Here is a 25,355-nt window from a genome sequence, read left to right as displayed (position 1 = left end):
CACAAAAAAGCAGACTGATGTTTCACAGTCCAAAAAGTTTTTTTTTTTTAAATGTACACTTACACTACTATTAAACAAGATATGAATGGTGGCACTGGGCAAGAGGGCACAGTATACGCTGTGAGCCTGGCACACATGCTGGCAGGCAGGCAACTGCAATTAGATTACACAAGCAGACTGATGTTTCACAGTCAAAAATGTTTTTTTTTTTTAAATGTACACTTACACTACTATTAAACAAGATATGAGTGGTGGCACTGGGCAAGTGGGCACAGTATACGCTGTGAGCCTGACACAAAAAAGCAGACTGATGTTTCACAGTCCAAAAAGTTTTTTTAAAAAAAATGTACGCTTACACTACTATTAAACAAGATATTAGTGGTGGCACTGGGCAAGTGGGCACAGTATACGCTGTGAGCCTGAAACAAAAAAGCAGACTGATGTTTCACATTCCAAAAAGTTTTTTTTTTTTAAAACACTCAAACATTTTTTTTAAAAAAGTCAACTATGTCCTCAGAACTTTTCAAGTTCATGGTACGTGGCCTCTGAACACTGGGCATTATTGTAGGGCCAAAGGGAATCACAGCACCACGACCATGACGGCACCTGCGGGATGGCCTGCCTCTGCCTGTCATTTTTTTTAAATGTACACTTACACTACTATTAAACAAGATATGAGTGGTGCAAGTGGGCACAGTATACGCTGTGAGCCTGACACAAAAAAGCAGACTGATGTTTCACAGTACAAAAAGTTTTTTTTTTTTTTAAATGTACATTTACACTACTATTAAACAAGATATGAGAGGTGGCACTGGGCAAGTGGGCACAGTATACGCTGTGAGCCTGACACAAAAAAGCAGACTGATGTTTCACAGTCCAAATTTTTTTTTTTTAAATTTACACTTACACTACTATTAAACAAGATATGAGTGGTGGCACTGGGCAAGTGGGCACAGTATACGCTGTGAGCCTGACACAAAAAAGCAGACTGATGTTTCACAGTCCAAAAAGTTTTTTTTTTTTTAAATGTATACTTACACTACTATTAAACAAGATATGAGTGGTGGCACTGGGAAAGTGGGCACAGTATACGCTGTGAGCCTGACACAAAAAAGCAGACTGATGTTTCACAATCCAAAAAGTTTTTTTTTTTTAAATGTACACTTACACTACTATTAAACAAGATATGAGTGGTGGCACTGGGCAAGTGGGCACAGTATACGCTGTGAGCCTGACACAAAAAAGCAGACTGATGTTTCACAGTCCAAAAAGTTTTTTTTTTTTTAAAATGTACACTTACACTACTTTTAAACAAGATATGAGTGGCGGCACTGGGCAAGTGGGCACAGTATACGCTGTGAGCCTGACACAAAAAAGCAGACTGATGTTTCACAGTCCAAAAAGTTTTTTTTTTTTTAAATGTACACTTACACTACTATTAAACAAGATATGAGTGGTGGCACTGGGCAATTGGGCACAGTATACGCTGTGAGCCTGACACAAAAAAGCAGACTGATGTTTCACAGTTCAAAAAGTTTTTTTTTTTAAATGTACACTTACACTACTATTAAACAAGATATGAGTGGTGGCACTGGACAAGTGGGCACAGTATACGCTGTGAGTCTGACACAAAAAAGCAGACTGATGTTTCACAGTCCAAAAAGTTTTTTTTTTTAAATGTACCCTTACACTACTATTAAACAAGATATGAGTGGTGGCACTGGGCAAGTGGGCACAGTATACGCTGTGAGCCTGACACAAAAAAGCAGACTGATGTTTCACAGTCCAAAAAGTTTTTTTTTTTTAAATGTACACTTACACTACTATTAAACAAGATATGAGTGGTGGCACTGGGCAAGAGGGCACAGTATACGCTGTGAGCCTGGCACACATGCTGGCAGGCAGGCAACTGCAATTAGATTACACAAGCAGACTGATGTTTCACAGTCAAAAAAGTTTTTTTTTTTTAAATTTACACTACTTTTACACCAGATATGAGTTGTGGCACTGGGCAAGTGGGCACAGTATACGCTGTGAGCCTGGCACACACGCTGGCAGGCAGGTAACTGCAATTAGATGACACTAGCAGACTGATGTTTCACAGTCAAAAAAGTTTTTTTATTTAAATTTACACTACTGTTACACCAGATATGAGTGGTGGCACTGGGCAAGTGGGCCTGGCACACACGCTGGCAGGCAGGCAACTGCAATTAGATTACACAAGCAGACTGATTTTTCAGTCAAAACTTTTTTTTTTTAAATTTACACTACTGTTACACCAGATATGAGTGGTGGGACTGATCAAGTGGGCACAGTATACGCTGTGAGCCTGACACAAAAAAGCAGACTGATGTTTCACAGTCCAAAAAGTTTTTTTTTAAAAATGTACACTTACACTACTATTAAACAAGATATGAGTGGTGGCACTGGGCAAGTGGGTACAGTATACGCTGTGAGCCTGACACAAAAAAGCAGACTGATGTTTCACAGTCCAAAAAGTTTTTTTTTTTTAAATGTACACTTACACTACTATTAAACAAGATATGAGTGGTGGCACTGGGCAAGAGGGCACAGTATACGCTGTGAGCCTGGCACACATGCTGGCAGGCAGGCAACTGCAATTAGATTACACAAGCAGACTGATGTTTCACAGTCAAAAAAGTTTTTTTTTTTAAATGTACACTTACACTACTATTAAACAAGATATGAGTGGTGGCACTGGGCAAGTGGGCACAGTATACGCTGTGAGCCTGACACAAAAAAGCAGACTGATGTTTCACAGTCCAAAAAGTTTTTTTTAAAAAAATGTATACTTACACTACTATTAAACAAGATATTAGTGGTGGCACTGGGCAAGTGGGCACAGTATACGCTGTGAGCCTGACACAAAAAAGCAGACTGATGTTTCACATTCCAAAAAGTTTTTTTTTTTAAATGTACACTTACACTACTATTAAACAAGATATGAGTGGTGGCACTGGGCAAGAGGGCACAGTATATGCTGTGAGCCTGGCACACATGCTGGCAGGCAGGCAGGCAACTGCAATTAGATTACACAAGCAGACTGATGTTTCACAGTCAAAAAAGTTTTTTTTTAAATTTACACTACTTTTACACCAGATATGAGTGGTGGCACTGGGCAAGTGGGCACAGTATACACTGTGAGCCTGGCACACCACGCTGGCAGGCAGGCAACTGCAATTAGATTACACTAGCAGACTGATGTTTCACAGTCAAAAAAGTTTTTTTATTTAAATTTACACTACTGTTACACCAGATATGAGTGGTGGCACTGGTCAAGTGGGCCTGGCACACACGCTGGCAGACAGGCAACTGCCATTAGATTACACAAGCAGACTGATTTTTCACAGTCAAAATTTTTTTTTTTTTTAAATTTACACTACTGTTACACCAGATATGAGTGGTGGCACTGGGCAAGTGGGCACAGTATAAGCTGTGAGCCTGACACAAAAAAGCAGACTGATGTTTCACAGTCCAAAAAGTTTTTTTTTTTTAAATGTACACTTACACTACTATTAAACAAGATATGAGTGGTGGCACTGGGCAAGTGGGCACAGTATACGCTGTGAGTCTGACACAAAAAAGCAGACTGATGTTTCAGTCCAAAAAGTTTTTTTTTTTAAATGTACACTTACACTACTATTAAACAAGATATGAGTGGTGGCACTGGGCAAGAGGGCACAGTATACGCTGTGAGCCTGACACAAAAAAGCAGACTGATGTTTCACAGTCAAAAACGTTTTTTTTTTTTTAAATGTACACTTACACTACTATTAAACAAGATATGAGTGGTGGCACTGGGCAAGTGGGCACAGTATACGCTGTGAGCCTCACACAAAAAAGCAGACTGATGTTTCACAGTTCAAAATTTTTTTTTTTAAATGTACACTTACACTACTATTAAACAAGATATGAGTGGTGGCACTGGGCAAGTGGGCACAGTATACGCTGTGAGCCTAACACAAAAAAGCAGACTGATGTTTCACAGTCCAAAAAGTTTTTTTTTTAAATGTACACTTACACTACTATTAAACAAGATATGAGTGGTGGCACTGGGCAAGTGGGCACAGTATACGCTGTGAGCCTGACACAAAAAAGCAGACTGATGTTTCACAGTCCAAAAAGTTTTTTTTTTTTAAATGTACACTTACACTACTATTAAACAAGATATGAGTGGTGGCACTGGGCAAGTGGGCACAGTATACGCTGTGAGCCTGACACAAAAAAGCAGACTGAGGTTTCACAGTCCAAAAAGTTTTTTTTTTTAAAATGTACACTTACACTACTATTAAACAAGATATGAGTGGTGGCACAGTATACGCTGTGAGCCTGGCACACATGCTGGCAGGCAGGCAACTGCAATTAGATTACACAAGCAGACTGATGTTTCACAGTCAAAAAAGTTTTTTTTTAAAATTTACACTACTTTTGCACTAGATATGAGTGGTGGCACTGGGCAAGTGGGCACAGTATACGCTGTGAGCCTCACACAAAAAAGCAGACTGATGTTTCACAGTTCAAAATTTTTTTTTTTAAATGTACACTTACACTACTATTAAACAAGATATGAGTGGTGGCACTGGGCAAGTGGGCACAGTATACGCTGTGAGCCTAACACAAAAAAGCAGACTGATGTTTCACAGTCCAAAAAGTTTTTTTTTTTAAATGTACACTTACACTACTATTAAACAAGATATGAGTGGTGGCACTGGGCAAGTGGGCACAGTATACGCTGTGAGCCTGACACAAAAAAGCAGACTGATGTTTCACAGTCCAAAAAGTTTTTTTTTTTTAAATGTACACTTACACTACTATTAAACAAGATATGAGTGGTGGCACTGGGCAAGTGGGCACAGTATACGCTGTGAGCCTGACACAAAAAAGCAGACTGAGGTTTCACAGTCCAAAAAGTTTTTTTTTTTAAAATGTACACTTACACTACTATTAAACAAGATATGAGTGGTGGCACAGTATACGCTGTGAGCCTGGCACACATGCTGGCAGGCAGGCAACTGCAATTAGATTACACAAGCAGACTGATGTTTCACAGTCAAAAAAGTTTTTTTTTAAAATTTACACTACTTTTGCACTAGATATGAGTGGTGGCACTGGGCAAGTGGGCACAATATATGCTGTGAGCCTGGCACACACGCTGGCAGGCAGGCAACTGCAATTAGATTACACTAGCAAACTGATGTTTCATAGTCAAAAAAGTTTTTTTATTTAAATTTACACTACTGTTACACCAGATATGAGTGGTGGCACTGGGCAAGTGTACCTGGCACACACGCTGGCAGGCAGGCAACTGCAATTAGATTACATAAGCAGACTGATTTTTCACAGTCAAATTTTTTTTTTTTTTTAAATTTACACTACTGTTACACCAGATATGAGTGGTGGCACTGGGCAAGTGGTCCTGGCACACACACTGGCAGGCAGGCAACTGCAATTAGATTACACTAGCAGACTGATGTTTCACAGTCAAAAACGTTTTTTTTTGTTAAATTTACACTTACACTACTATTAAACAAGATATGAGTGCTGGCACTGGGCAAGTGGGCACAGTATATGCTGTGAGCCTGACACAAAAAAGCAGACTGATGTTTCACAGTCCAAAAAGTTTTTTTTTTAAATGTACACTTACACTACTATTAAACAAGATATGAGTGGTGGCACTGGGCAAGTGGGCACAGTATACGCTGTGAGCCTGACACAAAAAAGCAGACTGATGTTTCACAGTCCAAAAAGTTTTTTTTTTTAAATGTACACTTACACTACTATTAAACAAGATATGAGTGGTGGCACTGGGCAAGTGGGCACAGTATACGCTGTGAGCCTGACACAAAAAAGCAGACTGATGTTTCACAGTCCAAAAAGTTTTTTTTTTAAATGTACACTTACACTACTATTAAACAAGATATGAGTGGTGGCACTGGGCAAGAGGGCACAGTATACGCTGTGAGCCTGGCACACATGCTGGCAGGCAGGCAACTACAATTAGATTACACAAGCAGACTGATGTTTCACAGTCAAAAAAGTTTTTTTTTTTTAAATTTACACTACTTTTACACCAGATATGAGTGGTGGCACTGGGCAAGTGGGCACAGTATACGCTGTGAGCCTGGCACACAAGCTGGCAGGCAGGCAACTGCAATTAGATTACACTAGCAGACTGATGTTTCACAGTCAAAAAAATTTTTTATTTAAATTTACACTACTGTTACACCAGATATGAGTGGTGGCACTGGGCAAGTGGGCCTGGCACACACGCTGGCAGGCAGGCAACTGCAATTAGATTACACTAGCAGACTGATGTTTCACAGTCAAAAACGTTTTTTTTTTCTAATTTACACTACTGTTACACCAGATATGAGTGGTGGCACTGGGCAAGTGGGCCTGGAACACACGCTGGCAGGCAGGCAACTGCAATTAGATTACACAAGCAGACTGATGTTTCACAGTCAAAAAAAGTTTTTTTTTTTTTAAATTTACACTACTGTTACACCAGATATGAGTCGTGGCACTGGGCAATTGGGCCTGGCACACACGCTGGCAGGCAGGCAACTGCAGTTAGATTACACAAGCAGACTGATGTTTCACAGTCAAAAAAGTTTTTTTTAATTTAAATTTACACTACTGTTACACCAGATATGAGTGGTGGCACTGGCAAGTGGTCCTGGCACACACGCTGGCAGACAGGCAACTGCAATTAGATTACACTAGCAGACTGATGTTTCACAGTCAAAAAAGTTTTTTTTTTAAAATTTACACTACTGTTACACCAGATATGAGTGGTGGCACTGGGCAAGTGGGCCTGGCACACACGCTGGCATGCAGGCAACTGCAATTAGATTACACTAGCAGACTGATGTTTCACAGTCAAAAAGTTTTTTTTTTTTAATTTACACTACTGTTACACCAGATATGAGTGGTGGCACTGGGCAAGTGGGCCTGGCACACACACTGGCAGGCAGGCAACTGCAATTAGATTACACAAGCAGACTGATGTTTCACAGTCAAAAACGTTTTTTTTTTTTTAAATTTACACTACTGTTACACCAGATATGAGTGGTGGCACTGGGCACGTGGGCCTGGCACACACGCTGGCAGGCAGGCAACTGCAATTAGATTACACAAGCAGACTGATGTTTCACAGTCAAAAAAGTTTTTTTTTTTTAAATTTACACTACTGTTTACACCAGATATGAGTGGTGGCACTGGGCAAGTGGGCCTGGCACACACGCTGGCAGGCAGGCAACTGCAATTAGATTACACTAGCAGACTGATGTTTCACAGTCAAAAAAAGTTTTTTTTTTAAAAAAATTTACACTACTGTTACACCAGATATGAGTGGTGGCACTGGGCAAGTGGGCACAGTATACGCTGTGAGCCTGACACAAAAAAGCAGACTGATGTTTCACAGTCCAAAAAGTTTTTTTTTTTAAATGTACACTTACACTACTATTAAACAAGATATGAGTGGTGGCACTGGGCAAGAGGGCACAGTATACGCTGTGAGCCTGGCACACATGCTGGCAGGCAGGCAACTACAATTAGATTACACAAGCAGACTGATGTTTCACAGTCAAAAAAGTTTTTTTTTTTAAATTTACACTACTTTTACACCAGATATGAGTGGTGGCACTTGGCAAGTGGGCACAGTATACGCTGTGAGCCTGGCACACAAGCTGGCAGGCAGGCAACTGCAATTAGATTACACTAGCAGACTGATGTTTCACAGTCAAAACATTTTTTTATTTAAATTTACACTACTGTTACACCAGATATGAGTGGTGGCACTGGGCAAGTGGGCCTGGCACACACGCTGGCAGGCAGGCAACTGCAATTAGATTACACTAGCAGACTGATGTTTCACAGTCAAAAACGTTTTTTTTTCTAATTTACACTACTGTTACACCAGATATGAGTGGTGGCACTGGGCAAGTGGGCCTGGAACACACGCTGGCAGGCAGGCAACTGCAATTAGATTACACAAGCAGACTGATGTTTCACAGTCAAAAAAAGTTTTTTTTTTTAAATTTACACTACTGTTACACCAGATATGAGTCGTGGCACTGGGCAATTGGGCCTGGCACACACGCTGGCAGGCAGGCAACTGCAGTTAGATTACACAAGCAGACTGATGTTTCACAGTCAAAAAAGTTTTTTTTAATTTAAATTTACACTACTGTTACACCAGATATGAGTGGTGGCACTGGCAAGTGGTCCTGGCACACACGCTGGCAGACAGGCAACTGCAATTAGATTACACTAGCAGACTGATGTTTCACAGTCAAAAAAGTTTTTTTTTTTAAATTTACAATACTGTTACACCAGATATGAGTGGTGGCACTGGGCAAGTGGGCCTGGCACACACGCTGGCATGCAGGCAACTGCAATTAGATTACACTAGCAGACTGATGTTTCACAGTCAAAAAGTTTTTTTTTTTTTAATTTACACTACTGTTACACCAGATATGAGTGGTGGCACTGGGCAAGTGGGCCTGGCACACACACTGGCAGGCAGGCAACTGCAATTAGATTACACAAGCAGACTGATGTTTCACAGTCAAAAACATTTTTTTTTTTTTTAAATTTACACTACTGTTACACCAGATATGAGTGGTGGCACTGGGCACGTGGGCCTGGCACACACGCTGGCAGGCAGGCAACTGCAATTAGATTACACAAGCAGACTGATGTTTCACAGTCAAAAAAGTTTTTTTTTTTTAAATTTACACTACTGTTACACCAGATATGAGTGGTGGCACTGGGCAAGTGGGCCTGGCACACACGCTGGCAGGCAGGCAACTGCAATTAGATTACACTAGCAGACTGATGTTTCACAGTCAAAAAAGTTTTTTTTTTTAAAAAAATTTACACTACTGTTACACCAGATATGAGTGGTGGCACTGGGCAAGTGGGCCTGGCACACACGCTGGCAGGCAGGCAACTGCAATTAGATTACACTAGCAGACTGATATTTCACAGTCAAAAAAGTTTTTTTTTTTTAAATTTACACTACTGTTACACCAGATATGAGTGGTGGCACTGGGCAAGTGGGCCTGGCACACACGCTGGCAGGCAGGCAACTGCAATTAGATTACACAAGCAGACTGATGTTTAACAGTCAAAAAAAGTTTTTTTTTTTAACTTTACACTACTGTTACACCAGATATGAGTGGTGGCACTGGGCAAGTGGGCCTGGCACACACACTGGCAGGCAGGCAACTGCAATTAGATTACACAAGCAGACTGATGTTTCACAGTCAAAAATGTTTTTTATTTTTAAATTTACACTACTGTTACACAAGATATGAGTGGTGGCACTGGGCAAGTGGGCACAGTATACGCTGTGAGCCTGGCACACACGCTGGCAGGCAGGCAACTGCAATTAGATTACACTAGCAGACTGATGTTTCACTGTCAAAAAAGTTTTTTTTTTTAAATTTACACTACTGTTACACCAGATATGAGTGGTGGCACTGGGCAAGTGGGCCTTGCACACACGCTGGCAGGAAGGCAACTGCAATTAGATTACACAAGCAGACTGATGTTTCAGAGTCAAAAAGGTTGTTTTTTTTTAAATTTACACTACTGTTACACCCGATATGAGTGGTGGCACTGGACAAGTGGGCTTGGCATACACGCTGGCAGGCAGGCAACTGCAATTAGATTACACTAGCAGACTGATATTTCACTGTCAAAAAAGTTTTTTTTAAAAACTTTACACTACTGTTACACCAGATATGAGTGGTGGCACTGGGCAAGTGGGGCTGGCACACACGCTAGCAGGCAGGCAACTGCAATTAGATTACACTAGCAGACTGATGTTGCACAGTCCAAAAAGTTTTTTTTTAAAAATTTACACTACTGTTACACCAGATATGAGTGGTGGCACTGGGCAAGTGGGCCTGGCACACACACTGGCAGGCAGGCAACTGCAATTAGATTACACAAGCAGACTGATGTTTCACAGTCAAAAAAGTTTTTTTTTTTTAAATTTACACTACTGTTACACCAGATATGAGTGGTGGCACTGGGCAAGTGGGCCTGGCACACACGCTGGCAGGCAGGCAACTGCAATTAGATTACGCAAGCAGACTGATGTTTCACAGTAAAAAAAGTTTTTTTTTTTTAAATTTACACTACTGTTACACCAGATATGAGTGGTGGCACTGGGCAAGTGGGCAGAGTATACACTGTGAGCCTGGCACACACGCTAGCAGGCAGGCAACTGCAATTAGATTACACAAGCAGACTGATGTTTCACAGTCAAAAAAGTTTTTTTTTTTAAAAATTTACACTACTGTTACACCAGATATGAGTGGTGGCACTGGGCAAGTGGGCACAGTATATGCTGTGAGCCTGGCACACACGCTGGCAGGCAGGCAACTGCAATTAGATTACACTAGCAGACTGATGTTTCACAGTCAAATTTTTTTTTTTTTTTTAAATTTACACTACTGTTACACCAGATATGAGTGGTGGCACTGGGCAAGTGGGCCTGGCACACACGCTGGCAGGCAGGCAACTGCAATTAGATTACACTAGCAGACTGATGTTTCACAGTCAAAAAAGTTTTTTTATTTAAATTTACACTACTGTTACACCAGATATGACTGGTGGCACTGGGCAAGTGGGCCTGGCACACACGCTGGCAGGCAGGCAACTGCAATTAGATTACACTAGCAGACTGATGTTTCACAGTCAAAAACGTTTTTTTTTGTTAAATTTACACTTACACTACTATTAAACAATATATGAGTGGTGGCACTGGGCAAGTGGGCACAGTATACGCTGTGAGCCTGACACAAAAAAGCAGACTGATGTTTCACAGTCCAAAAAGTTTTTTTTTTTTAAATGTACACTTACACTACTATTAAACAAGATATGAGTGGTGGCACTGGGCAAGAGGGCACAGTATACGCTGTGAGCCTGGCACACATGCTGGCAGGCAGGCAACTGCAATTAGATTACACAAGCAGACTGATGTTTCACACTCAAAAAAGTTTTTTTTTTAAATTTACACTACTTTTGCACCAGATATGAGTGGTGGCACTGGGCAAGTGGGCACAGTATATGCTGTGAGCCTGGCACACACGCTGGCAGGCAGGCAACTGCAATTAGATTACACTAGCAAACTGATGTTTCACAGTCAAAAAAGTTTTTTTATTTAAATATACACTACTGTCATACCAGATATGAGTGGTGGCACTGGGCAAGTGGGCCTGGCACACACGCTGGCAGGCAGGCAACTGCAATTAGATTACACAAGCAGACTGATTTTTCACAGTCAAAATTTTTTTTTTTTAAATTTACACTACTGTTAAACCAGATATGAGTGGTGGCACTGGGCAAGTGGTCCTGGCACACACACTGGCAGGCAGGCAACTGCAATTAGATTACACTAGCAGACTGATGTTTCACAGTCAAAAACGTTTTTTTTTTGTTAAATTTACACTTACACTACTATTAAACAAGATAAGAGTGGTGGCACTGGGCAAGTGGGCACAGTATATGCTGTGAGCCTGACACAAAAAAGCAGACTGATGTTTCACAGTCCAAAAAGTTTTTTTTTTTTTAAATGTACACTTACACTACTATTAAACAAGATATGAGTGGTGGCACTGGGCAAGTGGGCACAGTATACACTGTGAGCCTGACACAAAAAAGCAGACTGATGTTTCACAGTCCAAAAAGTTTTTTTTTTTTTAAATGTACACTTACACTACTATTAAACAAGATATGAGTGGTGGCACTGGGCAAGTGGGCACAGTATACGCTGTGAGCCTGACACAAAAAAGCAGACTGATGTTTCACAGTCCAAAAAGTTTTTTTTTTAAATGTACACTTACACTACTATTAAACAAGATATGAGTGGTGGCACTGGGCAAGAGGGCACAGTATACGCTGTGAGCCTGGCACACATGCTGGCAGGCAGGCAACTGCAATTAGATTACACAAGCAGACTGATGTTTCACAGTCAAAAAAGTTTTTTTTTTTAAATTTACACTACTTTTACACCAGATATGAGTGGTGGCACTGGGCAAGTGGGCACAGTATACGCTGTGAGCCTGGCACACACGCTGGCAGGCAGGCAACTGCAATTAGATTACACTAGCAGACTGATGTTTCACAGTCAAAAAAGTTTTTTTATTTAAATTTACACTACTGTTACACCAGATATGAGTGGTGGCACTGGGCAAGTGGGCCTGGCACACACGCTGGCAGGCAGGCAACTGCAGTTAGATTACACAAGCAGACTGATGTTTCACAGTCAAAAAAGTTTTTTTTTTTTTTTAAATTTACACTACTGTTACACCAGATATGAGTGGTGGCACTGGCAAGTGGTCCTGGCACACACGCTGGCAGGCAGGCAGGCAACTGCAACTAGATTACACTAGCAGACTGATGTTTCGCAGTCAAAAAAGTTTTTTTTTTTAATTTACACTACTGTTACACCAGATATGAGTGGTGGCACTGGGCAAGTGGGCCTGGCACACACACTGGCAGGCAGGCAACTGCAATTAGATTACACTAGCAGACTGATGTTTCACAGTCAAAAAAGTTTTTTTTTTTTAAATTTACAATACTGTTACACCAGATATGAGTGGTGGCACTGGGCAAGTGGGCCTGGCACACACGCTGGCATGCAGGCAACTGCAATTAGATTACACTAGCAGACTGATGTTTCACAGTCAAAAAGTTTTTTTTTTTTTAATTTACACTACTGTTACACCAGATATGAGTGGTGGCACTGGGCAAGTGGGCCTGGCACACACACTGGCAGGCAGGCAACTGCAATTAGATTACACAAGCAGACTGATGTTTCACAGTCAAAAACATTTTTTTTTTTTTTAAATTTACACTACTGTTACACCAGATATGAGTGGTGGCACTGGGCACGTGGGCCTGGCACACACGCTGGCAGGCAGGCAACTGCAATTAGATTACACAAGCAGACTGATGTTTCACAGTCAAAAAAGTTTTTTTTTTTTAAATTTACACTACTGTTACACCAGATATGAGTGGTGGCACTGGGCAAGTGGGCCTGGCACACACGCTGGCAGGCAGGCAACTGCAATTAGATTACACTAGCAGACTGATGTTTCACAGTCAAAAAAGTTTTTTTTTTAAAAAAATTTACACTACTGTTACACCAGATATGAGTGGTGGCACTGGGCAAGTGGGCCTGGCACACACGCTGGCAGGCAGGCAACTGCAATTAGATTACACTAGCAGACTGATATTTCACAGTCAAAAAAGTTTTTTTTTTTTAAATTTACACTACTGTTACACCAGATATGAGTGGTGGCACTGGGCAAGTGGGCCTGGCACACACGCTGGCAGGCAGGCAACTGCAATTAGATTACACAAGCAGACTGATGTTTAACAGTCAAAAAAGTTTTTTTTTTTAACTTTACACTACTGTTACACCAGATATGAGTGGTGGCACTGGGCAAGTGGGCCTGGCACACACACTGGCAGGCAGGCAACTGCAATTAGATTACACAAGCAGACTGATGTTTCACAGTCAAAAATGTTTTTTATTTTTAAATTTACACTACTGTTACACAAGATATGAGTGGTGGCACTGGGCAAGTGGGCACAGTATACGCTGTGAGCCTGGCACACACGCTGGCAGGCAGGCAACTGCAATTAGATTACACTAGCAGACTGATGTTTCACTGTCAAAAAGTTTTTTTTTTTAAATTTACACTACTGTTACACCAGATATGAGTGGTGGCACTGGGCAAGTGGGCCTTGCACACACGCTGGCAGGAAGGCAACTGCAATTAGATTACACAAGCAGACTGATGTTTCAGAGTCAAAAAGGTTGTTTTTTTTTTAAATTTACACTACTGTTACACCCGATATGAGTGGTGGCACTGGACAAGTGGGCTTGGCATACACGCTGGCAGGCAGGCAACTGCAATTAGATTACACTAGCAGACTGATATTTCACTGTCAAAAAAGTTTTTTTTAAAAACTTTACACTACTGTTACACCAGATATGAGTGGTGGCACTGGGCAAGTGGGGCTGGCACACACGCTAGCAGGCAGGCAACTGCAATTAGATTACACTAGCAGACTGATGTTGCACAGTCCAAAAAGTTTTTTTTTAAAAATTTACACTACTGTTACACCAGATATGAGTGGTGGCACTGGGCAAGTGGGCCTGGCACACACACTGGCAGGCAGGCAACTGCAATTAGATTACACAAGCAGACTGATGTTTCACAGTCAAAAAAGTTTTTTTTTTTTAAATTTACACTACTGTTACACCAGATATGAGTGGTGGCACTGGGCAAGTGGGCCTGGCACACACGCTGGCAGGCAGGCAACTGCAATTAGATTACGCAAGCAGACTGATGTTTCACAGTAAAAAAAGTTTTTTTTTTTAAATTTACACTACTGTTACACCAGATATGAGTGGTGGCACTGGGCAAGTGGGCAGAGTATACACTGTGAGCCTGGCACACACGCTAGCAGGCAGGCAACTGCAATTAGATTACACAAGCAGACTGATGTTTCACAGTCAAAAAAGTTTTTTTTTTAAAAATTTACACTACTGTTACACCAGATATGAGTGGTGGCACTGGGCAAGTGGGCACAGTATATGCTGTGAGCCTGGCACACACGCTGGCAGGCAGGCAACTGCAATTAGATTACACTAGCAGACTGATGTTTCACAGTCAAATTTTTTTTTTTTTTTTAAATTTACACTACTGTTACACCAGATATGAGTGGTGGCACTGGGCAAGTGGGCCTGGCACACACGCTGGCAGGCAGGCAACTGCAATTAGATTACACTAGCAGACTGATGTTTCACAGTCAAAAAAGTTTTTTTATTTAAATTTACACTACTGTTACACCAGATATGACTGGTGGCACTGGGCAAGTGGGCCTGGCACACACGCTGGCAGGCAGGCAACTGCAATTAGATTACACTAGCAGACTGATGTTTCACAGTCAAAAACGTTTTTTTTTGTTAAATTTACACTTACACTACTATTAAACAATATATGAGTGGTGGCACTGGGCAAGTGGGCACAGTATACGCTGTGAGCCTGACACAAAAAAGCAGACTGATGTTTCACAGTCCAAAAAGTTTTTTTTTTTTAAATGTACACTTACACTACTATTAAACAAGATATGAGTGGTGGCACTGGGCAAGAGGGCACAGTATACGCTGTGAGCCTGGCACACATGCTGGCAGGCAGGCAACTGCAATTAGATTACACAAGCAGACTGATGTTTCACACTCAAAAAAGTTTTTTTTTTAAATTTACACTACTTTTGCACCAGATATGAGTGGTGGCACTGGGCAAGTGGGCACAGTATATGCTGTGAGCCTGGCACACACGCTGGCAGGCAGGCAACTGCAATTAGATTACACTAGCAAACTGATGTTTCACAGTCAAAAAAGTTTTTTTATTTAAATATACACTACTGTCATACCAGATATGAGTGGTGGCACTGGGCAAGTGGGCCTGGCACACACGCTGGCAGGCAGGCAACTGCAATTAGATTACACAAGCAGACTGATTTTTCACAGTCAAAATTTTTTTTTTTTAAATTTACACTACTGTTAAACCAGATATGAGTGGTGGCACTGGGCAAGTGGTCCTGGCACACACACTGGCAGGCAGGCAACTGCAATTAGATTACACTAGCAGACTGATGTTTCACAGTCAAAAACGTTTTTTTTTGTTAAATTTACACTTACACTACTATTAAACAAGATAAGAGTGGTGGCACTGGGCAAGTGGGCACAGTATATGCTGTGAGCCTGACACAAAAAAGCAGACTGATGTTTCACAGTCCAAAAAGTTTTTTTTTTTTTAAATGTACACTTACACTACTATTAAACAAGATATGAGTGGTGGCACTGGGCAAGTGGGCACAGTATACACTGTGAGCCTGACACAAAAAAGCAGACTGATGTTTCACAGTCCAAAAAGTTTTTTTTTTTTTAAATGTACACTTACACTACTATTAAACAAGATATGAGTGGTGGCACTGGGCAAGTGGGCACAGTATACGCTGTGAGCCTGACACAAAAAAGCAGACTGATGTTTCACAGTCCAAAAAGTTTTTTTTTTAAATGTACACTTACACTACTATTAAACAAGATATGAGTGGTGGCACTGGGCAAGAGGGCACAGTATACGCTGTGAGCCTGGCACACATGCTGGCAGGCAGGCAACTGCAATTAGATTACACAAGCAGACTGATGTTTCACAGTCAAAAAAGTTTTTTTTTTTTAAATTTACACTACTTTTACACCAGATATGAGTGGTGGCACTGGGCAAGTGGGCACAGTATACGCTGTGAGCCTGGCACACACGCTGGCAGGCAGGCAACTGCAATTAGATTACACTAGCAGACTGATGTTTCACAGTCAAAAAAGTTTTTTTATTTAAATTTACACTACTGTTACACCAGATATGAGTGGTGGCACTGGGCAAGTGGGCCTGGCACACACGCTGGCAGGCAGGCAACTGCAGTTAGATTACACAAGCAGACTGATGTTTCACAGTCAAAAAATTTTTTTTTTTTTTTTAAATTTACACTACTGTTACACCAGATATGAGTGGTGGCACTGGCAAGTGGTCCTGGCACACACGCTGGCAGGCAGGCAGGCAACTGCAACTAGATTACACTAGCAGACTGATGTTTCGCAGTCAAAAAAGTTTTTTTTTTTTAATTTACACTACTGTTACACCAGATATGAGTGGTGGCACTGGGCAAGTGGGCCTGGCACACACACTGGCAGGCAGGCAACTGCAATTAGATTACACAAGCAGACTGATGTTTCACAGTCAAAAAAGTTTTTTTTTTTTAAATTTACACTACTGTTACACCAGATATGAGTGGTGGCACTGGGCAAGTGGGCCTGGCACACACGCTGGCAGGCAGGCAACTGCAATTAGATTACACAAGCAGACTGATGTTTCACAGTCAAAAAAGTTTTTTTTTTTAAATTTACACTACTGTTACACCAGATATGAGTGGTGGCACTGGGCAAGTGGGCCTGGCACACACGCTGGCAGGCAGGCAACTGCAATTAGATTACACTAGCAGACTGATGTTTCACAGTCAAAAAAGTTTTTTTTTTTTTTAATTTACACTACTGTTACACCAGATATGAGTGGTGGCACTGGGCAAGTGGGCCTGGCACACACGCTGGCAGGCAGGCAACTGCAATTATATTACACTAGCAGACTGATGTTTCACAGTCAAAAAAGTTTTTTTTTTTAAATTTACACTACTGTTACACCAGATATGAGTGGTGGCACTGGGCAAATGGTCCTGGCACACACGCTGGCAGGCAGGCAACTGCAATTAGATTACACTAGCAGACTGATGTTTCACTGTCAAAAAAGTTTTTTTTTAAAAAATTTACACTACTGTTACACCAGATATGAGTGGTGGCACTGGGCAAGTGGGCCTGGCACACACGCTGGCAGACAGGCAACTGCAATTAGATTACACTAGCAGACTGATGTTTCTCAGTCAAAAAGTTTTTTTTTTTTTAAATTAACACTACTTTTACACCAGATATGAGTGGTGGCACTGGGCAAGTGGGCCTGGCACACACGCTGGCAGGCAGGCAACTGCAATTAGATTACACAAGCAGACTGATGTTTCACAGTCAAAAAAGTTTTTTTTTTTTTTAACTTTACACTACTGTTACACCAGATATGAGTGGTAGCACTGGGCAAGTGGGCCTGGCACACACACTGGCAGGCAGGCAACTGCAATTAGATTACACAAGCAGACTGATGTTTCACAGTCAAAAATGTTTTTTATTTTTAAATTTACACTACTGTTACACCAGATATGAGTGGTGGCACTGGGCAAGTGGGCACAGTATACGCTGTGAACCTGGCACACACGCTGGCAGGCAGGCAACTGCAATTAGATTACACTAGCAGACTGATGTTTCACAGTCAAAAAAGTTTTTTTTTTAAATTTACACTACTGTTACACCAGATATGAGTGGTGGCACTGGGCAAGTGGGCCTGGCACACACGCTGGCAGGCAGGCAACTGCAATTAGATTACGCAAGCAGACTGATGTTTCACAGTCAAAAAAGTTTTTTTTTTAAATTTACACTACTGTTACACCAGATATGAGTGGTGGCACTGGGCAAGTGGGCAGAGTATACACTGTGAGCCTGGCACACACGCTGGCAGGCAGGCAACTGCAATTAGATTACACAAGCAGACTGATGTTTCACAGTCAAAAAAGTTTTTTTTTTTAAATTTACACTACTGTTACACCAGATATGAGTGGTGGCACTGGGCAAGTGGGCACAGTATATGCTGTGAGCCTGGCACACACGCTGGCAGGCAGGCAACTGCAATTAGATTACACTAGCAGACTGATGTTTCACAGTCAAATTTTTTTTTTTTTTTTAAATTTACACTACTGTTACACCAGATATGAGTGGTGGCACTGGGCAAGTGGGCCTGGCACACACGCTGGCAGGCAGGCAACTGCAATTAGATTACACTAGCAGACTGATGTTTCACAGTCAAAAAAGTTTTTTATTTAAATTTACACTACTGTTACACCAGATATGACTGGTGGCACTGGGCAAGTGGGCCTGGCACACACGCTGGCAGGCAGGCAACTGCAATTAGATTACACAAGCAGACTGATTTTTCACAGTCAAATTTTTTTTTTTAAAATTTACACTACTGTTACACCAGATATGAGTGGTGGCACTGGGCAAGTGGTCCTGGCACACACACTGGCAGGCAGGCAACTGCAATTAGATTACACTAGCAGACTGATGTTTCACAGTCAAAAACGTTTTTTTTTGTTAAATTTACACTTACACTACTATTAAACAATATATGAGTGGTGGCACTGGGCAAGTGGGCACAGTATACGCTGTGAGCCTGACACAAAAAAGCAGACTGATGTTTCACAGTCCAAAAAGTTTTTTTTTTTTTAAATGTACACTTACACTACTATTAAACAAGATATGAGTGGTGGCACTGGGCAAGAGGGCACAGTATACGCTGTGAGCCTGGCACACATGCTGGCAGGCAGGCAACTGCAATTAGATTACACAAGCAGACTGATGTTTCACACTCAAAAAAGTTTTTTTTTTTAAATTTACACTACTTTTGCACCAGATATGAGTGGTGGCACTGGGCAAGTGGGCACAGTATATGCTGTGAGCCTGGCACACACGCTGGCAGGCAGGCAACTGCAATTAGATTACACTAGCAAAACTGATGTTTCACAGTCAAAAAAGTTTTTTTATTTAAATATACACTACTGTCATACCAGATATGAGTGGTGGCACTGGGCAAGTGGGCCTGGCACACACGCTGGCAGGCAGGCAACTGCAATTAGATTACACAAGCAGACTGATTTTTCACAGTCAAAATTTTTTTTTTTTAAATTTACACTACTGTTACACCAGATATGAGTGGTGGCACTGGGCAAGTGGTCCTGGCACACACACTGGCAGGCAGGCAACTGCAATTAGATTACACTAGCAGACTGATGTTTCACAGTCAAAAACGTTTTTTTTTTGTTAAATTTACACTTACACTACTATTAAACAAGATATGAGTGGTGGCACTGGGCAAGTGGGCACAGTATATGCTGTGAGCCTGACACAAAAAAGCAGACTGATGTTTCACAGTCCAAAAAGTTTTTTTTTTTTTTTAAATGTACACTTACACTACTATTAAACAAGATATGAGTGGTGGCACTGGGCAAGTGGGCACAGTATACACTGTGAGCCTGACACAAAAAAGCAGACTGATGTTTCACAGTCCAAAAAGTTTTTTTTTTTTAAATGTACACTTACACTACTATTAAACAAGATATGAGTGGTGGCACTGGGCAAGTGGGCACAGTATACGCTGTGAGCCTGACACAAAAAAGCAGACTGATGTTTCACAGTCCAAAAAGTTTTTTTTTTAAATGTACACTTACACTACTATTAAACAAGATATGAGTGGTGGCACTGGGCAAGAGGGCACAGTATACGCTGTGAGCCTGGCACACATGCTGGCAGGCAGGCAACTGCAATTAGATTACACAAGCAGACTGATGTTTCACAGTCAAAAAAAGTTTTTTTTTTTTTAAATTTACACTACTTTTACACCAGATATGAGTGGTGGCACTGGGCAAGTGGGCACAGTATACGCTGTGAGCCTGGCACACACGCTGGCAGGCAGGCAACTGCAATTAGATTACACTAGCAGACTGATGTTTCACAGTCAAAAAAGTTTTTTTATTTAAATTTACACTACTGTTACACCAGATATGAGTGGTGGCACTGGGCAAGTGGGCCTGGCACACACGCTGGCAGGCAGGCAACTGCAATTAGATTACACAAGCAGACTGATTTTTCACAGTCAAAAAAAGTTTTTTTTTTAAATTTACACTACTGTTACACCAGATATGAGTGGTGGCACTGGGCAAGTGGGCCTGGCACACACGCTGGCAGGCAGGCAACTGCAGTTAGATTACACAAGCAGACTGATGTTTCACAGTCAAAAAAGTTTTTTTTTTTTTTTAAATTTACACTACTGTTACACCAGATATGAGTGGTGGCACTGGCAAGTGGTCCTGGCACACACGCTGGCAGGCAGGCAGGCAACTGCAACTAGATTACACTAGCAGACTGATGTTTCGCAGTCAAAAAAGTTTTTTTTTTAAATTTACACTACTGTTACACCAGATATGAGTGGTGGCACTGGGCAAGTGGGCCTGGCACACACGCTGGCAGGCAGGCAACTGCAATTAGATTACACTAGCAGACTGATGTTTCACAGTCAAAATTTTTTTTTTTTTTTTAATTTACACTACTGTTACACCAGATATGAGTGGTGGCACTGGGCAAGTGGGCCTGGCACACACACTGGCAGGCAGGCAACTGCAATTAGATTACACAAGCAGACTGATGTTTCACAGTCAAAAAAGTTTTTTTTTTTTTAAATTTACACTACTGTTACACCAGATATGAGTGGTGGCACTGGGCAAGTGGGCCTGGCACACACGCTGGCAGGCAGGCAACTGCAATTAGATTACAGAAGCAGACTGATGTTTCACAGTCAAAAAAGTTTTTTTTTTTAAATTTACACTACTGTTACACCAGATATGAGTGGTGGCACTGGGCAAGTGGGCCTGGCACACACGCTGGCAGGCAGGCAACTGCAATTAGATTACACTAGCAGACTGATGTTTCACAGTCAAAAAAGTTTTTTTTTTTTTAAATTTACACTACTGTTACACCAGATATGAGTGGTGGCACTGGGCAAGTGGGCCTGGCACACACGCTGGCAGGCAGGCAACTGCAATTAGATTACACTAGCAGACTGATGTTTCACAGTCAAAAAAGTTTTTTTTTTAAAATTTACACTACTGTTACACCAGATATGAGTGGTGGCACTGGGCAAATGGTCCTGGCACACACGCTGGCAGGCAGGCAACTGCAATTAGATTACACTAGCAGACTGATGTTTCACTGTCAAAAAAGTTTTTTTTTAAAAAATTTACACTACTGTTACACCAGATATGAGTGGTGGCACTGGGCAAGTGGGCCTGGCACACACGCTGGCAGACAGGCAACTGCAATTAGATTACACTAGCAGACTGATGTTTCTCAGTCAAAAAGTTTTTTTTTTTAAATTAACACTACTTTTACACCAGATATGAGTGGTGGCACTGGGCAAGTGGGCCTGGCACACACGCTGGCAGGCAGGCAACTGCAATTAGATTACACAAGCAGACTGATGTTTCACAGTCAAAAAAGTTTTTTTTTTTTTTTAACTTTACACTACTGTTACACCAGATATGAGTGGTAGCACTGGGCAAGTGGGCCTGGCACACACACTGGCAGGCAGGCAACTGCAATTAGATTACACAAGCAGACTGATGTTTCACAGTCAAAAAAGTTTTTTTTTTTAATTTACACTACTGTTACACCAGATATGAGTGGAGGCACTGGGCAAGTGGGCCTGGCACACACGTTGGCAGGCAGGCAACTGCAATTAGATTACGCAAGCAGACTGATGTTTCACAGTCAAAAAAGTTTTTTTTTTTAATTTACACTACTGTTACACCAGATATGAGTGGTGGCACTGGGCAAGTGGGCACAGTATACGCTGTGAGCCTGGCACACACGCTGGCAGGCAGGCAACTGCAATTAGATTACACAAGCAGACTGATGTTTCACAGTCAAAAAAGTTTTTTTTTTTTAAATTTACACTACTGTTACACCAGATATGAGTGGTGGCACTGGGCAAGTGGGCACAGTATACGCTGTGAGCCTGGCACACACGCTGGCAGGCAGGCAACTGCAATTAGATTACACTAGCAGACTGATGTTTCACAGTCAAATTTTTTTTTATTTTTAAATTTACACTACTGTTACACCAGATATGAGTGGTGGCACTGGGCAAGTGGGCACAGTATACGCTGTGAGCCTGGCACACACACTGGCAGGCAGGCAACTGCAATTAGATTACACTAGCAGACTGATGTTTCACAGTCAAAAAAGTTTTTTTTTTTAAATTTACACTACTGTTACACCAGATATGAGTGGTGGCACTGGGCAAGTGGGCCTGGCACACACGCTGGCAGGAAGGCAACTGCAATTAGATTACACATGCAGATTGATGTTTCACAGTCAAAAAGTTTTTTTTTTTTTTTAATTGACACTACTGTTACACCAGATATGAGTGGTGGCACTGGGCAAGTGGGCTTGGCATACATGCTGGCAGGCAGGCAACTGCAATTAGATTACACTAGCAGACTGATGTTTCTCAGTCAAAAAGTTTTTTTTTTTAAATTAACACTACTTTTACACCAGATATGAGTGGTGGCACTGGGCAAGTGGGCCTGGCACACACGCTGGCAGGCAGGCAACTGCAATTAGATTACACAAGCAGACTGATGTTTCACAGTCAAAAAAGTTTTTTTTTTTTTTTAACTTTACACTACTGTTACACCAGATATGAGTGGTAGCACTGGGCAAGTGGGCCTGGCACACACGTTGGCAGGCAGGCAACTGCAATTAGATTACGCAAGCAGACTGATGTTTCACAGTCAAAAAAGTTTTTTTTTTTAATTTACACTACTGTTACACCAGATATGAGTGGTGGCACTGGGCAAGTGGGCACAGTATACGCTGTGAGCCTGGCACACACGCTGGCAGGCAGGCAACTGCAATTAGATTACACAAGCAGACTGATGTTTCACAGTCAAAAAAGTTTTTTTTTTTTAAATTTACACTACTGTTACACCAGATATGAGTGGTGGCACTGGGCAAGTGGGCACAGTATACGCTGTGAGCCTGGCACACACGCTGGCAGGCAGGCAACTGCAATTAGATTACACTAGCAGACTGATGTTTCACAGTCAAATTTTTTTTTATTTTTAAATTTACACTACTGTTACACCAGATATGAGTGGTGGCACTGGGCAAGTGGGCACAGTATACGCTGTGAGCCTGGCACACACACTGGCAGGCAGGCAACTGCAATTAGATTACACTAGCAGACTGATGTTTCACAGTCAAAAAAGTTTTTTTTTTTAAATTTACACTACTGTTACACCAGATATGAGTGGTGGCACTGGGCAAGTGGGCCTGGCACACACGCTGGCAGGAAGGCAACTGCAATTAGATTACACATGCAGATTGATGTTTCACAGTCAAAAAGTTTTTGTTTTTTTTTTAATTGACACTACTGTTACACCAGATATGAGTGGTGGCACTGGGCAAGTGGGCTTGGCATACATGCTGGCAGGCAGGCAACTGCAATTAGATTACACTAGCAGACTGATATTTCACAGTCAAAAAAGTTTTTTTTTTAAATTTACACTACTGTTACACCAGATATGAGTGGTGGCACTGGGCAAGTGGGCCTGGCACACACACTGGCAGGCAGGCAACTGCAATTAGATTACACTAGCAGACTGATATTTCACAGTCAAAAAAGTTTTTTTTTTAAATTTACACTACTGTTACACCAGATATGAGTGGTGGCACTGGGCAAGTGGGCCTGGCACACACACTGGCAGGCAGGCAACTGCAATTAGATTACACTAGCAGACTGATGTTTCACAGTCAAAAAAGTTTGTTTTTTTTAAATTTACACTACTGTTACACCAGATATGAGTGGTGGCACTGGGCACGTGGGCCTGGCACACACGCTGGCAGGAAGGCAACTGCAATTAGATTACACATGCAGACTGATGTTTCACAGTCAAAAAGTTTTTTTTTTTTTAATTTACACTACTGTTACACCAGATATGAGTGGTGGCACTGGGCAAGTGGGCTTGGCATACATGCTGGCAGGCAGGCAACTGCAATTAGATTACACTAGCAGACTGATATTTCACAGTCAAAAAAGTTTTTTTAAAAAATTTACACTACTGTTACACCAGATATGAGTGGTGGTACTGGGCAAGTGGGCCTGGCACAAACGCTGGCAGGCAGGCAACTGCAATTAGATTACACTAGCAGACTGATGTTTCACAGTCCAAAAAGTTTTTTTTTAAAATTTACACTACTGTTACACCAGATATGAGTGGTGGCACTGGGCATGTGGCTTGGCAGGCAGGCAACTGCAATTAGATTACACAGGGAAAAAAAACAGACTGATGTTCTAGCCCTAAAAAGGGCTTTTTGGAGTGCTGTCCTTACAGCAGAGATCAGATGAGTCCTTCAGGACTGTAGTGGACACTGAATACACTAGCCTAGCTATCAATTTCCCTATTAAATCAGCAGCAGCTACACTGTCCCTCCTCTCACTAAGAATGCAGCTTCCGAATGAATCTAAAATGGCTGCTGTCCAGGAGCTGGGAGGGTCTGGGAGGGAGGGTCTGCTGCTGATTGGCTGGAATGTGTCTGCAGACTGTGAGATACAGGGTCAAAGTTTACTCAATGATGACGAATATGTTCGCCCGCCGTTGCAAACGTGAACAAGCTATGTTCGCCGGGAACTATTCGCCGACAAACAATTCGCGACATCACTAATGTGCATAGGTGCATTTCAATTTAAAATGGAATAATCTTTGCAATATACGTTCATTAGCAAAAATATTTCTAGTAAAAGTTCTTACTGTTTTTCAGCAGCATACACACATATCCTTTAAGGGCCTGTGCACCAGTATTCAAACACTATGCTAGTCAGTGGTGGTGTATATTGCTTCTAGTGACATGATTTCTGTCATAGAAACAACTACTGACTCTCTGAGCAACTACTGACTCTCTTTCATGTTTTACCTTTATATCCCTTTAAAAATCAGACCTGCAAACTTTAAAAACAGAGGTGTCTATTTAGTCC

This window comes from Bombina bombina, chromosome 5 (genome assembly GCF_027579735.1).
Source record: "Bombina bombina isolate aBomBom1 chromosome 5, aBomBom1.pri, whole genome shotgun sequence".
Classification (NCBI taxonomy): Eukaryota; Metazoa; Chordata; class Amphibia; order Anura; family Bombinatoridae; genus Bombina; species Bombina bombina.
Note: the sequence above shows the minus strand (reverse complement) of the source record.